General features: G+C 47.8%; 1 protein-coding gene across 1 annotated transcript in view; it reads right to left on the minus strand.

Moving 5' to 3' along the window:
• Nucleotides 1-15,291, minus strand: part of c5h5orf49 (chromosome 5 C5orf49 homolog) — a 48,811-nt gene that overhangs the window by 24,911 nt on the left and 8,609 nt on the right. The gene's annotated exons all lie outside the window — the stretch shown is intronic.

Below are 15,291 nucleotides of genomic sequence, written 5' to 3' on the forward strand. Positions count from 1 at the left end.
AGTATAATACTTCAGATTATTTGGTTCACTGGATATATATAATTATCAATTGATTTTCCACAGCATTTCTCAGGGATAAATGTAAACTAAAAAATGAATTCCTTCATAAAAAAACACCACTCCTTTAGTTTTCCACCATTATTTCATAGATTATTTCATAGAATTTACAGTGCAGAAGGAGGGCATTCGGCCCATCGAGTCTGCACCGGCTCTTGGAAAGAGCACCCTACCCAAGCCCACACCTCCACCCTATCCCCATAACCCAGTAACCCCACCTAACACTAAGGGCAATTTAGACCCTGAGGGCAATTTAGCCTGGCCAATTCACCTAACCTGCACATCTTTGGACTGTGGGAGGAAAATTATCTTTATGGGCATGATTTGCCAGGCAACCCGCCATGTGTTTCATGATGGCGAGAGGCGGCCTGCCACTGACCGTCGGCAGGACATCCTTGTCCCGCCATTGCCAACAGGATTTCCCATTGGGAAACCGATGGCAGGGGAGCGCTGTCAGCGGGGCCAGAAGGTACCACCAGCACAAATGACTGGAAAATTCCACCCAGAAGTTCTCCATGACCTTGAACTTTGTTTGAGCTGTGCCTGCTCTATCACTGTGACTTCATCAGAAATGCAGCTCAAACCATAAATATAGAGATGAGTGGGTTCTGTGTTGCATTTTTAGAGAAATGTTGGTGGCAGGATGGAAGCAGTTCCAAAGAAAATCCAGGCTTAATTCTTTTTAATTCTGCTTGCAACTCTGTATGGTTCAGATAATTTCTCCCAATAAGAACTTGGGTGGGATTCTGCGATCCGGAGGCTAAGTGTTGACACCGTCGGAAATGCCGTCGCGTCAGCAATTCTGGTCCCTACAGGGGGCCAGCACACCACTGGAGCAGTTCACGCCGCTCCATGTGCTGAACCCAGCGTGAACTGGGTGCCGTACGATCCACGCATGCGCAGTGGCACCGGCGCCAACGCACGTATGCGCAGTGGCTTCCTTCAACGCGCTGGCCCTGACGCAACATGGCGCAGGACTACAGGGGCCAGCACGGAAGAAAGGAGGCCGCCAGTCAGAGGGGCCGGCACGCCGATCAGTGAGCCCCGATCGTAGGCAAGGCCACATCGGAGCCCCCCCCCCCCGGGGTCGGACCCCCCCCACAGGCCATCCCCCGACCCTTCCACACTGAGAGCAGGTGTGGACGGCACCGGCAGGACTCGGTGTTTTTACTACAGCCGCTTGGCCCATCCCAGGCCAAGAATCGGTAGGCTGACCGCGTAGAGCGGCCTCCGACTGGCGCCACGCCAACCACACTGGCGCCAATAGCGTTAAATCGCCGCTCTGCGGAGATTCTCAGCCCTGGGCTGAGATAATCCCGCCCCTTGTCTTTGTATTACACTTTTAACATAGGAAGTCTTCCAAAGTTACTTCAAAAAGGTATAGAGAAAATGGATGCTAAGCTCAAGGAGAGATAATGACTGGTGACAAAATGATTGATCAAAGAGATAGATTTTAAAGTTGTCTTAAAGGAATGGAAGCTGCAGAAGCAGAAGAGTTTAGGGATGGCATTTCTGATCGAGGTAACTGAAGCCTTGGCGACCATTAATAGAGTTCATGAATGGGGCAGACAGAGTTGTGGTGCACAAGACGCCACAGTAAGAAGACCATAGAGTTTGCAAGGATAAAGATAGGAGGCTAGGGATAGACATGGTTGTGGCTATGACTGGCATTAAATAAAAGCATGAGACATTTAAATGGTAAGCACTAAGACATTAGGAACCAATATAGTCAGTAAGAATGAGATGATGGACGATGGGACGTGGGCCTGAATGTTTTCAGATGGTAGGGTCTCGCTTCTTCATTGACTTTTGAGTGTCCCGCAGACATTTCACACTCGAATAAGTATCTGTAGGCGGGGCCTCCACCCCTCACACGTGAGGAAGCCCACCTTAGAGAGTTGCTGACCAATCTGATTAACCGGCAGCAATCCAGTCTCTGCAGCAAAAGCGCTGCATTGGATAGATGGAGAAATGCAGGAGGCAGCCTGAGACTAATTTCAGGCACCGGAGTTCCAGGCAAATTCAGGGTATTCCAGGAAGAGGAGGATAGGGAAAGCTGGGGAGGGAGGAGTGTGAATGGAGCGATCGAGGTTTCGGAGAAGAGGCCTAAGAGGAAAGATAGTGGAGAGGTCACCAGACCTAAAGCACAGTTGCTTCACAGCTCCAGGCTCCCAGGTTCGATTCCCGGCTTGGGTCACTGTCTGTGTGGAGTCAGTACGTTCTCCCTGTGTGTGTGTGGGTTTCCTCCGGGTGATCCGGTTTCCTCCCACAGTCCAAAGATGTGCAGTTTAGGTGGATTAGCCATTCTAAATTGCCCTTAGTGTCCAAAAAGGTTAGGTGGGGTTACTGGGTTACAGAGATAAAGGGGATACAGTGGAGGCATGGGGATTAAGTAGGGTGCTCTTTCCAAGGGCCGGTGCAGACTCGATGGGCTGAATGGCCTCCTTCTGCACTGTAAATTCTATAATCGAGTAAAAGATAATCATAGCAAAATGACAGAAATATTTGCCAGAGAGATTAACATGATGGACGTGACATTGAAAGAGGATAAAAAGCGAAAGAAAACTGAAAAAAACTTTTCAAACTTGGAGAGAATCAAACTTATGGATTCTGAATTGGGGAGGTGCAGTGAATGCAGAAAGGAATGTGTCAAAATAAAAGAAACAGTAATAAACTTCCAGGATGGGCCTGCAATTCGCAAGGAAATTCAAAGTGTGGTTGGAAGAACAAGGAATAAGGAGGTCACATGCTGCTTGGAAAATAAATGTTTAAGCTAGGTAGAGCAACGGGTATTTGGCAATACAGAAACACGAATCACTAAAAGTAGCACTGCAGGTTCACAAAGCTATAAAAATGCAAACAAAGGACTAGAGTTCATTTCTAGAGAGATAAAATTGAAAAATAAAGAAATAATGTTACATTTGCAAAGAACCTTGGTTAGGTCACTTGACAAATAGTGAACAGCTATGGTTTCCACGTTATAAAAAGGTAATAAAGATAATAGAGGCCGTACCAAACCACTTGCTAGAATGAAAGGAGAGGTTGTATCCATCAGGAAAGATTGAACAGGCTCTTTGGCCTGTAGTAAAGAGGAAACCGAAAGGTAACCTCAGGGTTCTTTATTATTATGAATGAGGTGATATGCAGATATAGAGATGTTTGTATTTATGGTCCCTCGTCCTACAATCCAATGGGACATGTAGGAGAAATGTTTTTACCCGGTGAGTGAATGCGGGCTGTTGAGACATAGATGGATTTAAGGGGAAGCGAGATGACCACATGAGGGTTTGAATAAGGTATTAGGGGTTCAAAGGAGAAGACAAAGTGCAAACTTTGTAGTTAACTTAGTTAACTAGTTTGTTAGTTAAGGTAGACTAAGAAATAGAGGTAATTGAGTTTGACTTCTGAAGAGGTTAGTTGAGACGAGAGATGCAAATGGAAAAATTTATATTGGAGACATTCAACCTATGCAAGGGTAGCTGTTTAAGATCTCAACCAACAGCAGGAATAAACTGTTTTAACTCCCAGAAAGCCGTGTTGGTCAAGAAAGTCTGTTTTGAAAACCCAGTTAGTTTGTTCTACCTCAGAAGCGACCCCAAAGAGCCTGATGTGGTAACTCTTATTGGATTTTTTGTGGTGGTTTGGGGAGAATTATCTCCGAAGCTAGTGAAATAAAGGTATTTGGAACTGAATAAATTAGTGATTCTGTCTGCAGCCATTGTTTTAGTTAAGTGTTCTTCTAGTTGACATTATTGTTGTCTATTTAATCATTTAATAAATATTTACTTAAAATCATCACAAAACATCTGGGGCATCATTCTCTGTATTTTAAATCTTCTTCACATTACATCAAATTTAAAAATAGAGTTGAAGGCTGTTTTTTTTAAGTTTTGATTCTGGGATTTAGAATAACCCAGCATTTCCCATCAGCCATGTTCTCAGCACAAGACACAGATAATAAACATTCAGCTGTCTTGCATAAAAGCAAAGGTCCACTGAACTGTTTCATCCCTGTTATGTTGAAATTCTTGAGCTGTCATTCTCATCTTACACAAGAAAAATGTTTTTGAAGTTTGCAGGCATTACATAATTCATACTGTTCCACTTCGGAAAATGGCTGCATCACAAATAACAGATCACAAACCCAAATCTATTTCTTTCAATATTTGAATGAACAATTTAAACAATAATGTTTTGAACTTGAATTACCACACTATTGTGCATTTTGAACATAATAAAAAGCCAATACTCAGAAATTGAAAATGTTGAGTTCTTAATTACAATGGCAGAGCAAAATTGCATTAGGATAATGCTTCAATTCAAGGTTTTGTTTTGATTGGTATGATAAATCTCTAGTTATTAACAACATATTCCTTCAGAATTATTTACTTATACTTTCCTGAAACATGAACATACTTAAACATAGAACATAGAACAGTACAGCACAGAACAGGCCCTTCGGCCCTCGATGTTGTGCCGAGCAATGATCACCCTACACAAACCCACGTATCCACCCTATACCCGTAACCCAACAACCCCCACCTAACCTTACTTTTTAGGACACTACGGGCAATTTAGCATGGCCAATCCACCTAACCCGCACATCTTTGGACTGTGGGAGGAAACCGGAGCACCCGGAGGAAACCCACGCACACACGGGGAGGACGTGCAGACTCCGCACAGACAGTGACCCAGCCGGGAATCGAACCTGGGACCCTGGAGCTGTGAAGCATTTATGCTAACCACCATGCTACCGTGCTGCCTAACTTAAGCTTGGAGAGTGCAGGCGGTTTATCGTGGAGGGAGGGGGGGGGGGGGGGGGGGAGTGGGCAGAAAACAAAAAAACCTGGGGCAAAATCTTCCCATTTTTTTTCCATCTCAGGCTCTGACTGAAAACTGGCATGGAGCTCTCAAACTACGCAAGCTAGTTTTCTTTCCTGATCTTGAGTCTCTCAGCAGAAAAAAAAAATGAATGAGCTGAGTTTTCACCCTTAGGCTGGCGGGGCAGGACCTGATAGAGAGTCAGCAAGGCCGGCTCCACAGAGGTCAGGCCCATATCTCTAAAGGGCATCCAACTCAACCCCATCCGCCCTGCCCTCCACAATCACTGGGATTCCCTCATCCCCCCCACCCTCCGGTGTTGTAATACTCGCCGACATGATGTTTGAATATTCGGGGGGGGGGGGGGGGGATCATGTGGCAAGAGGGCTGGCTAATGATGAGGGTCGGAGGGAGAATCACCGGGGGTGGGGGCGGGGGGGGGGGGGGCGTGATTCACGTGATGCCGCTCCGACGCCGGTCCACCAAATTTCCGGAGGCTGGAGAATCGGTACCGGCGCAGTCGGTGCGGCGCCGGTTGGGGGCCGTCTCCGGCGATTCTCCACATGCAATGGGCCAGGTGGCCACCGAGATAGGCCGAGTCCCGCCGGCGCCGTTCACGTGTGGTCCTACCCGGCAGGACCTCGCCATTCATCCTGAGGGGGGTGGCCTGGTTGGGGGGGGGGGGGGTTATCCGACCCCGGGAGGGGCCTCCACCATGGTCTGGTACACGATCGGGGCCTACCAATCTGCGGGCTGGCTTCTCCTGGCTTTTCCTTTGCGCCGGGCCCCTGTAGCTCTTCGCCATGTTACGCCGGGCCTGTGCAGAGAAGGCAACTAGCGCGCATGCACGCGTGTGCGGTGGTCGTAACACATATGCATGAATTTGGGCCGGTCATAGCGCACATGCACAGACCCACGGCGCCCATTTGATGCCAGTATCGGCAGCTGGAGTTCCAGTGCCATGCTGGCCCTCTGTGAGACGGAGGATCGCTGATCCTCGGGGCCTGTTGACGCCGTTGTAAAACGCGACGGCGTTTACGACGGCGTCAACACTTCATCTCAGGATCAGAGAATCATGCCCAATATTTAAATATTTTAAAATGAGGTTCTCACCCTTTGTGGGTATGAACATTGTTACATCACCTGCGAGGGGTGTGGCAAATTGTGAGACAGGGGGCGGGATTCCACGCCGGCGGGCTGCTCCGTTTTGTCGGCGCTCGGGGGTTTTCCGATGGCGTGGGGCTGCCCCACAATGGGAAACCCCATTGACCGGCTGGTGTAACAGAGAATCCTGCCGACGGGTTGAGGCAGAAATGTGGCGTGGCGGGGAGGAGAATCCCGCCAAGGATCTCTCCGGAGAGAATCACGTTTCCCGATTCTCTCCAGATTCTCCATCTGCATCGTCATTCTGTCAGATGGCAAACATGGGCTGAAAATCGTCCCTTTAAAGTTTCCTTATGCCTCACGGAGCAACATTTCTTTCATGACTTTCTTCGCACCATGATTTTGGTGGAAAACAGGTGGGCAATCTGCTCCATCACATTACTCCAGGAAGCAAAAAAAAAGACTCCCTGTCTCTGCCCTGTTCGTCTATTGATTTGATTTGCTTACAATTACATAAGAACAGGAAAAGTCCACTAAACTGAACAAGCTTGTCCGTTCCTAATTGTTCTCAATCCTACTTGCCCACTTTATCTTCAATTCTCTTCATAGCGGCAGAAACACATTGGGCGAAATTCTCCCCCCCCACGACGGGTGGGAGAATAGCGGGAGGGCCTTCCCGACTTTTTTGACGCCCTCCCGCTATTCTCCCCCCCCCCCCGCCGAAATCCCGACACGAATCGCTGCCGCCGTTTTTTTTACGGCCGGCAGCGATTCACAGCTGTTAGAAGGGCCGAGTTCCCAGCCCTTTACGACCTTTTTACGAATGGCAAACACACCTGGTCCTGCCATTCGTAAAAACGTCGTGACCACCTGGAAAAAAATAACCATGGCACCGATTGGCACGGCAGTACCACGGCCGTGCCAAGGGTGCCATGGGCCCGCGATCGGTGCCCACCGATCGCGGGCAGCGGGCCCGATGCCCGCGCACTATTTGTCCTTCCGCCGCCCCGCAGTATCAATACGCGGGGCGGCTGAGGGGCAACCCGGACCGCGCATGCGCGGGTTTCGCGCAAAAACGCGATGACGTCACCCGCGCATGCGCGGGTGGAGTCTTCCCACCTGCGCATGCGCGGCTGACGTCATATGACGCGTCAGCCGGCGCTAAGTCCGACAAGCGGGCTTAACGATTTTCGTTAAGCCCGACTTGTCGGAGCCTCCGACGTCGGGCTGCTAGCCCCGACGGGGGACCAGAATCGGTCCCCCGTCGGGAAGGGGCGCGATGCCGTAAAACCCGCCCGGGTTTTACGGCAGTTTGACGATTTCTCCCGTTTTGGGAGAATTTCGCCCTATGCCTCATTAATTGCGTGAGATTTTTATTCTATTGATAACATCTAGTTATGCGTTGGTACAATATTTTACATTAGCATTTGTATTCACATTTTCAGTAAACAACAAAAACAATCAAACGACCATGAAAATGATTACCAATTGTTGCAAAAATCAATCTGGTCACTACTGTCCTTTAGGGAAGAAAATATGCCATCCTTACATGGCCTACATGTGACTCCAGACCCACAGCAATGGCTCTTTTTTTTGTTTGTTAATGGGATGCGGATGTCGCTGGCTGGGCCAGTATTTATTGCCCATCTCAGAGGACATTTTGGAGTCAACCACATCACTGTGGATCTGGAGACACATGTAGGCCACCAGGTAAGGAAGACAGACTTCCTTCCAGGCATTAGTGAACCAGATGGGTCTTTACAACAATCAACAATCTTTAGACTTTTTTGTAATGAACTCCAATTGGCTTTATTGGTTGGCCAATTGGAGTATGAGCTCCCTCAATGATAGGTCATTGAGGGGGCCCATATAATCACATGTGTAGGCTTTGTGAGCCAGTCTTAAGTTGACTGGACTGCTAGCAGCACTGTTTGTAGCTGCTCCTGTAATATCATTATTGTAAATAAATATTGGCGTGGTGACGGAACTCCTGCCTCCCGTGGATTACAACAGTGGCGACGAGGTAAACTAAGAATTTTGCGGAGACCAGCTGCCGCACTCGGAGGGTAAACCTTGCCATTTTAAAAATGCCGTTTTTTGGGAGGTTAGAGGCATTCGGCCCAGCTATTGAGGACTGGTCTCAGTATGTGGAGAGAATGTGTTACTTCTTCCGGGCAAATGATATACTGACGGACGAAAGGAGACGGCTTATCCTGCTGTCGGCGTGCGGACCCTCAGCTTTCGCCATTATACGTGGTCTGACTTATCCCGATGCGCCGGACACGAAAACTTTCCAAGAAGTAACGGAATTGGTAAAAGAGCACTACGACCCAAAACCACCCCTCATTTTGCGTAGGTACAGATTCTACACAGCGAAGCGGGAAGACAGGGAGTCAGTCACAAATTTCTTGACCCACCTGAGAAGGCTGGCGGAAATATGTGAGTTCGGCCCGATGCTAAATGAAATGCTTCGGGACCGGTTCATGTGTGGTATAAACAACCTCACAATACAGAAACGTCTGTTGGCGGAAACGGAGCTAGACTGCAGGCAGGCATTACAGCTCGCACTGTCCCTAGAAAAGGCAGCAAGTGGGGTGCAGGAACTACAGGGCACGCCAATGGAGGTAGATATCTGTGAGAGGGACTACCACAACGGGTCCTGCTACCAGAGCCGCTCTCAGGAAAAATCTGAGGAATAGAGGGAAAAAGGAAAACCCCAGAACTGCCCCCAAGTCTGCCAGGACTAACTGGAGACAGAGGGAAGTCCCGGCTGAGGCTCCCCCAACAGAGAAGGACCGTTTCTGGCACCCGACAGAGTGGGGTAACAGCGACAGAAACCCTAGAAGGAGGTGGCAAAAGAAGAATAGCAGGTGGGGACGCAGGGAAGTACACAACCTAGACGCCCCATCCTCCTCCGAAGGGGAACAATTATACAATATTGCAACGAAGAAAGCAGAACCCATTAGGATTACCCCACGGGTGAATGGGTGGCCGACAATAATGGAAATAGACATGGGTGCGGCTGTATCAGTAATGGGAGTGGCAGCATTTTGAAAAATCAAAGATGGACTCCAGCCACTAACCCTAACAAAAACATTGACGAAACTTAAAACCTACACGGGGGAACCCCTGGAAGTTCTAGGCACGACTCATGTACCCGTGGAATATGAGAAACAATTGCTCAGATTACCGTTGACTATAGTAGAGGGCTCCGGACCGAGTTTAATGGGAAGGCGGCTGCGAACGAGGCTGAGTCTCCTTTTCCCAAATTTAACGGGGAAAGTGGAGAAACAACAGGAGGCCCAACGCAGGGGACATGATAATAGTCGGCAGCAGAGACATTTCCAGGTGGGGGCACCGGTTTGGGTCAGGAATTATGGGAATGGACCAACGTGGGTCAAAGGCACGGTAGAGTCCCAAACAGGGCCCATATCCTATGAGGTTTCAATAGGAGGTAAGGTGCTGAAGAAACACATAGACCAAATCAGGGCAGCGGAACCACACCTGGAGGCAGGCGAAGTAGGACCGCCTCGAGCTGGGATAGCCCAGATGGAAAGGATACCCACACCCCAGCCCCAAGCAATTTCTCCAGACCCCGGCATCCAGTCGTCAGAGTCGGAGATGGACACGCTCGACGAGGCCGCCGCGACACCTCTCCCCAAGGAGGAGGAAGAACAACTTCCAAGGAGGTCGTCAAGGAAAAGACGGGCACCTATAAGGTACACCCCGCCCACTTCGGAGAACGACCCGGCGGACGACACAGAGGTGACAGACCCAGACATGAGGTGCAGGAAGAAGCTCAGAGGAATGCCAGCTGGCAGGAATTCCTCGGACCTTGGGGGAGGAGGGGTGTAATGAACTCCAATTGGCTTTATTGGTTGGCCAATTGGAGTATGAGCTCCCTCAATGATAGCTCATTGAGAGGGCCCATATAATCACCTGTGTAGGCTTTGTGAGCCAGTCTTAAGTTGACTGGACTGCTAGCAGCACTGTTTGTAGCTGCTCCTGTAATATCGTTATTGTAAATAAATATTGGTGTGGTGACGGAACTCCTGCCTCCCGTGGATTACAACACTTTTAATTCCAGTTTTTTTTTGTTGAATTCAACTTTCACCATTTACCAAATTGGGATTTGAACCCGGGCTCCAGAGCATGACTCTGGATTATTAGTCCAGCTACAATACCACAATGCCACTGCCTTCCGTTAAGTGACTTTTGCACTGGGCTAGCAAGCCGCTCGGTTCAAACAAAAACAAAACCGAGTTAAAGTCTCCTTCTCTCTCCACAGATGCTGCCAGACCTGCTGGGTTTTTCCAGCATTTTGTTTTTCAGATTTCCAGCATCAGCAGTATTTTGCTTTTAATTTTATTGAATGGGTTTTGCCATGGCTCTTACCTGGGCTATAGCATTAGCATTATATTTCTAAGTCTCACAATAAATCAGAATGGGTTGGCATGATCATGGTCTTACCACGACATTTAAAAGGACTCCAGAAAGTAAAGCTCTGCAAGAGGCAAGTGAGGACCACAACTCAAGTGATGGAATCACATTGATCCAAGGCTGCCATCAGATCTGAGGCATTGCTAAAGATCATTCTCTGGATTATAAGGGCCCGCAGAGACATTTTGTTCCCAGTGGATAGAAGGAAGAAACCTGCCTCTGGAAACAAGTAAGCATTTGGTCCCTCGCTCCTGTATGTATCATGTCGGGAAACATTCAGTTATCTCATCAAGGCAGAAAAAGCAAGTGACATGCCACAGAAGGCTATCACATAAGTGCAGATCAGATATAAGAGGGAAGATGGAGGAAGGGTATGTGGAAATGAGGACTCTGCTCAAATCGCTCCCACTCCTACCCCTGCCTTGCCTATCCCTCAGTCAGAGCCCCATACGTTTCCTCCTGACTTGATTGGATACTCTGAATCACAAAACATTTGCTTGAGGATGATGCAAATAATTAGGAAGGTAAATGGATGTTGATTTTTTATGGAAGGGGGATGGAGTAAATTAGTACGGTTATCGTCAAGCAGCACGGTGGCACAGTGGGTTAGCCCTGTAGCCTCATGGCGCCGAGGTCCCAGGTTCGATCCCGGCTCTGGGTCACTGTCCGTGTGGAGTTTGCACATTCTCCCCGTGTTTGCGTGGGTTTCACCCCCACAACCCAAAGGTGGATTGGCCACGCTAAATTGCCCTTTAATTGGAAAAAATGAATTGGGTACACTAAATTTATTAAACAAAAAGTAAGGTTATCTTGTTACCATTTTGTACACGGTATTGGTGGGACTCCACCTGGAGTATTTTGTACAGTTTTGATCTCCTTATTTAAAGAGAGATATACTTGCATTGAAAGCAGTTCAGGGAAGATTCACTTGGTTGATTGGTGGGGTGAAGAGATTGTCTTATCAGGAAAGGTTGAGCAGGTTGGGCCTATAATTCATTGGACTTTAGGAGAATGAGAGATGATCTTGTTGAAACGTGGCGCTCAGGAGTTAGAAGAATGAAATCACAATGTTGGGAGAGTACTCAAGACCTCCCAACAACCCGCAGGAGACAGAGGAGCAGTTTTGTAGTCATTGTGATTCCATCACTCGAGTTGCTGTCCTCACTTGCCCCTTGCAGAGTTTTTACTTTCTGGAGTCCTTCTAAAGATTCTTGACAGGGTAGAAGCTGAGAGGATGTTTTCCCTCATCAGAGAATCTGGAGCTAGGGAGCACAATTTAAAAATAAGAGGTCTCCCATTTAAGACAGAGGTGAGGAGGAAGCTTTTCTCAGAGGATTGTTAATCTTTGGAATTCTGTACCCAGAGAGCATTGGGAGGCTGGTCTGAATATATTCAAGGCTGAACACGTGGCTAAAAAGCTGATGTAGGAGGGAGGGCTTTAGTTTTGCCATCACTGGGATGTCTTCTGGGGAAGGTGGGACCTGTATAAGAAGGACGGGTTGCGCCAGAACTGGAGGGGAACCAATATCCTGAGGGGATGGTTTGCGAGTGCTGTTCGGGAGGGTTTAAACTAGCGTGGCAGGGGGGTGGGAACCGGAACAGAAATCATTGAGTACAGGAGTTGGGAAATCATGTTGCAGCAATGTAAAACCTTGGCTAGGCTGCATTTGGAGTATTGTGTGCAGTTCTGGTCACCACATTATCAGCAGGATGTTGCCTGGTCTCAAAGGTTTTGGCCTTGAGGAGTGGTTGAATAAACTAGGATTGTTTTCACTGGAAAGGCAGAAGTCTACAAAATTATGAGAAGCATAGACTGGGTGGATAGTAAGAGGCTTTTTCCAAGAGTGGCAGTGTCAATTACAAGGGGGCACAGGTTCAAGGTAAGAAGGGGAAAGTTAAAGGGAGATGTACGGGATATGTTTTTCACACAGAGATTAGTGGGTTCCTGGAACGCGCTGCCAGAGGATGGTGGAAGCAGGCACAGTAGCAATGTTTAAGAGGCATCTGGATGGATACATGAATAGGGAGGAAATAGAAATATAAAGTAGGTTTTCTTTTTAGTTAGGGCATCATAATCGGCACAAGCGTGGAGGGCCAAAGGGCCAGTTCCTGTTCTGTGCCTTTGTTTGTTCTGTGTTAGATTTTTGATCTACAAGGGAAATCTACATTTTTGATAGGTTAAGGGAAGCCAATCAAAGTTAAAGCCACAGGCAGATCAGCCTTATCTTATTGAATGGCAGAGCAGGCTCGACAGGTCAAATGGCCATGTCTTGCTTTTATTTCTTGTGTTTTTATGTAGAGGTTTAAGAGGAGATTTGTTTAGAAGTGTGCAAAATCATGATGGGCTCTGATCAGAGTTCAAAATACACAAGGATGGCAGGCAGATGCGCCCTGGAAACTTCATAAATAACCCCTGTAAACTCCATGATGGGGACAAAACAATTAATGAAAGGTGCACCACATACCCCCCCCATGAATTTTGTTTGGAGGAGCAGTGAGCGCAGGAAACATGAGGCGCAATCCAATTACCAGGCTGCGCCCAAAGAGAAGCTCACTGTGGCACAGCGTGGCCGTTGAAATCCGGGAGACCCCGCTACCAGGATCTACAATGGGCGGGATCTGCATATTAGAACAAGGGAGTAAGCCTCACTCTAATGTGCAGATTCCCAAGATACCTGAGGTTTTGGGATTCAACCTCTTTGCCTCAGAGACCTCGGGCGAGCACCGTTCACCACAAACAGGGACCAGATGGAACAGCACTTGTGGAGTTCACCAAGTGGCTTGGAGGCCTCCAGCGGCATGCCCTTTGGGCAGGGTGGTGCTCTGGCACTGCTAGCGCTCCCTGGGCACCCTGGCAGTGCAAGCCTGGCACTGCCAACTTAATGCCATCCTGGCACTGCCAAGGTGCCCTTGTGGTACTTCCAGCTGGCAGGGTAGTGCCAGTTCTTTTTTGTGTGTGTAATTGGGCCGGGATTGCCCGGCATGGGTGTTTGGAGTGCAGGGGTCCTGGGGACCCTTCCATAGTGCGTTTGGGCTGGGGGTTGTTTGGGGATCGTTTTGGCGGCCTTGAAGATCGGGCCGCCATTTAAAAATCTCTTGCTACAATGGGAAGTTCTGGCAAGCAGAGCTCCCCAATGTAAAAAACAGGGCCATGTGCAGCCTCGATCACATGTTCCTCATTCAGGCCCCTTATTCAATGTGGGTCCGTTGAATAGCCATTTATTTCTCGTCACTGCGAGTGCCTGGAAATACGCGGCTAAACACACGCGCTAGGGGACTTTGTTCCCTTTTGGGAGAATTGCGCCCATAATCTGAGGAGATGCTCCTCCAATCACAGTTCTGTCTCTCCCATGTTGCTGTTCCAGCTCCCCAATCTCAGGTCCCCTTTCGCCTGCATTTTCAGATCATGTTCTTTTACCTTACTAAACTTTTCAATTTTCTTGGGCAGCAGCACAACATGGATATTGGATATTGTTGATGGAGGGAATAGAGCACAAACTAGATTTATAAAACTCTGTTCAGCAACTTGGTAATTTGAATTGATATTTCTAACCAAAGTGCCGTAAACCAAAATTGAGTTGCAAGGATGCTATTTAAAGCGCAGAGTGAGGAAACACTCATCGGATTGTTAATGAAGCACAATTGGCTTACAATTGAAATTTTTGATTAGATTACAACATTGAATCTAATTCCCTCAGAGGGCGGTGTTTTCTGCCTCCCACCCACTCGCTATATATTTTACGGCAGTGGAAGGGGCCCCACCATTGGCCCGAAGGCGGGAATGGGGATTCCCATTGTTTGCCTTCTCTGCTGCTGTGGTGGGGATGGGGGTACCAGTGGGAATGGCTAGAAAATTCCACCCTTTCTGATTAACTTTTCTATAGATTTGCACCCATGCCCGCTCTCCGTAGCCCTGAAATTTCTATATAATTGATGAATCCAGTCTTAATTGAATGTTGGTAAATTGGGAATTGTAGTAAGAATACAAATGAGAGAAAATACCAAGGAACAAAGGAAGAATGGTATCCTGAATGTCTCATGTGAAAATTAAATTTAGCACCCCAAACTCAAAAAGTGGACTTTGAGAAAATCTCAAGCCTTTGAGAAAAAGTTATTTTGACCCCTGGTTCTGATAATGTAAATGAGGAAAAACTGCTTCCAGTGGCAAAAGGGTCAGCAACTAGATGACAGAGATTAAAGTTAATTGGCTAGAGAACCAGAGGTGGCTTGAGGGAAAAATAAATTATGCAGTGAGTTGTTATGATCTGGAACGCACTGCCTGAAAGGATAGTGGAAGCATATTTAATAACTTTCAAAGGGAATTGAAGAAATATTTGAAGGGAAGACAGGCTAATTGCGCAGCTCCACCAAGGAGCTGGCGCTGGCCTGTATGTCTTCCTTCTGTGTTGCGGCGCTCTGCGATATATTATTAACAAGACAATCGAGAGCAGACATGCCAACTCTCATGAATTGATCCTGGGAAACATGTGGTTATTCAGTCAAACTTTATTCAATATCTTGTAAGAGAGTTCTGAAAACCCAGGATTTTAGGTCCTTCTGTAGATGCATACCCAGTCCACAACATAACATTGGTCGCAGCCAAGTTTACATTGAAACAACGGTGAGCATTCTACTAAGGGAGCGGAAGTGTGTTCTGCTGAAGCACATACTTTGATGAGCCTGAAGACCTAGAGATGCTGCCTCACAAAGTAGTATCAATCTTGTCCCATTATGTGACAAAATGAAGTTTCCGTGGTGATATGCCAATGGGTTATATCACAGTTGGATGGCGTGCGACCTCCAACCAGCAGGTGGCGGTAGAGACACACCATGCAGTGTCTAGACCAAGGTCATGTGAAATAGATATAA

Source organism: Scyliorhinus canicula, chromosome 5, assembly GCF_902713615.1.
Source record: "Scyliorhinus canicula chromosome 5, sScyCan1.1, whole genome shotgun sequence".
NCBI classification, from domain to species: domain Eukaryota; kingdom Metazoa; phylum Chordata; class Chondrichthyes; order Carcharhiniformes; family Scyliorhinidae; genus Scyliorhinus; species Scyliorhinus canicula.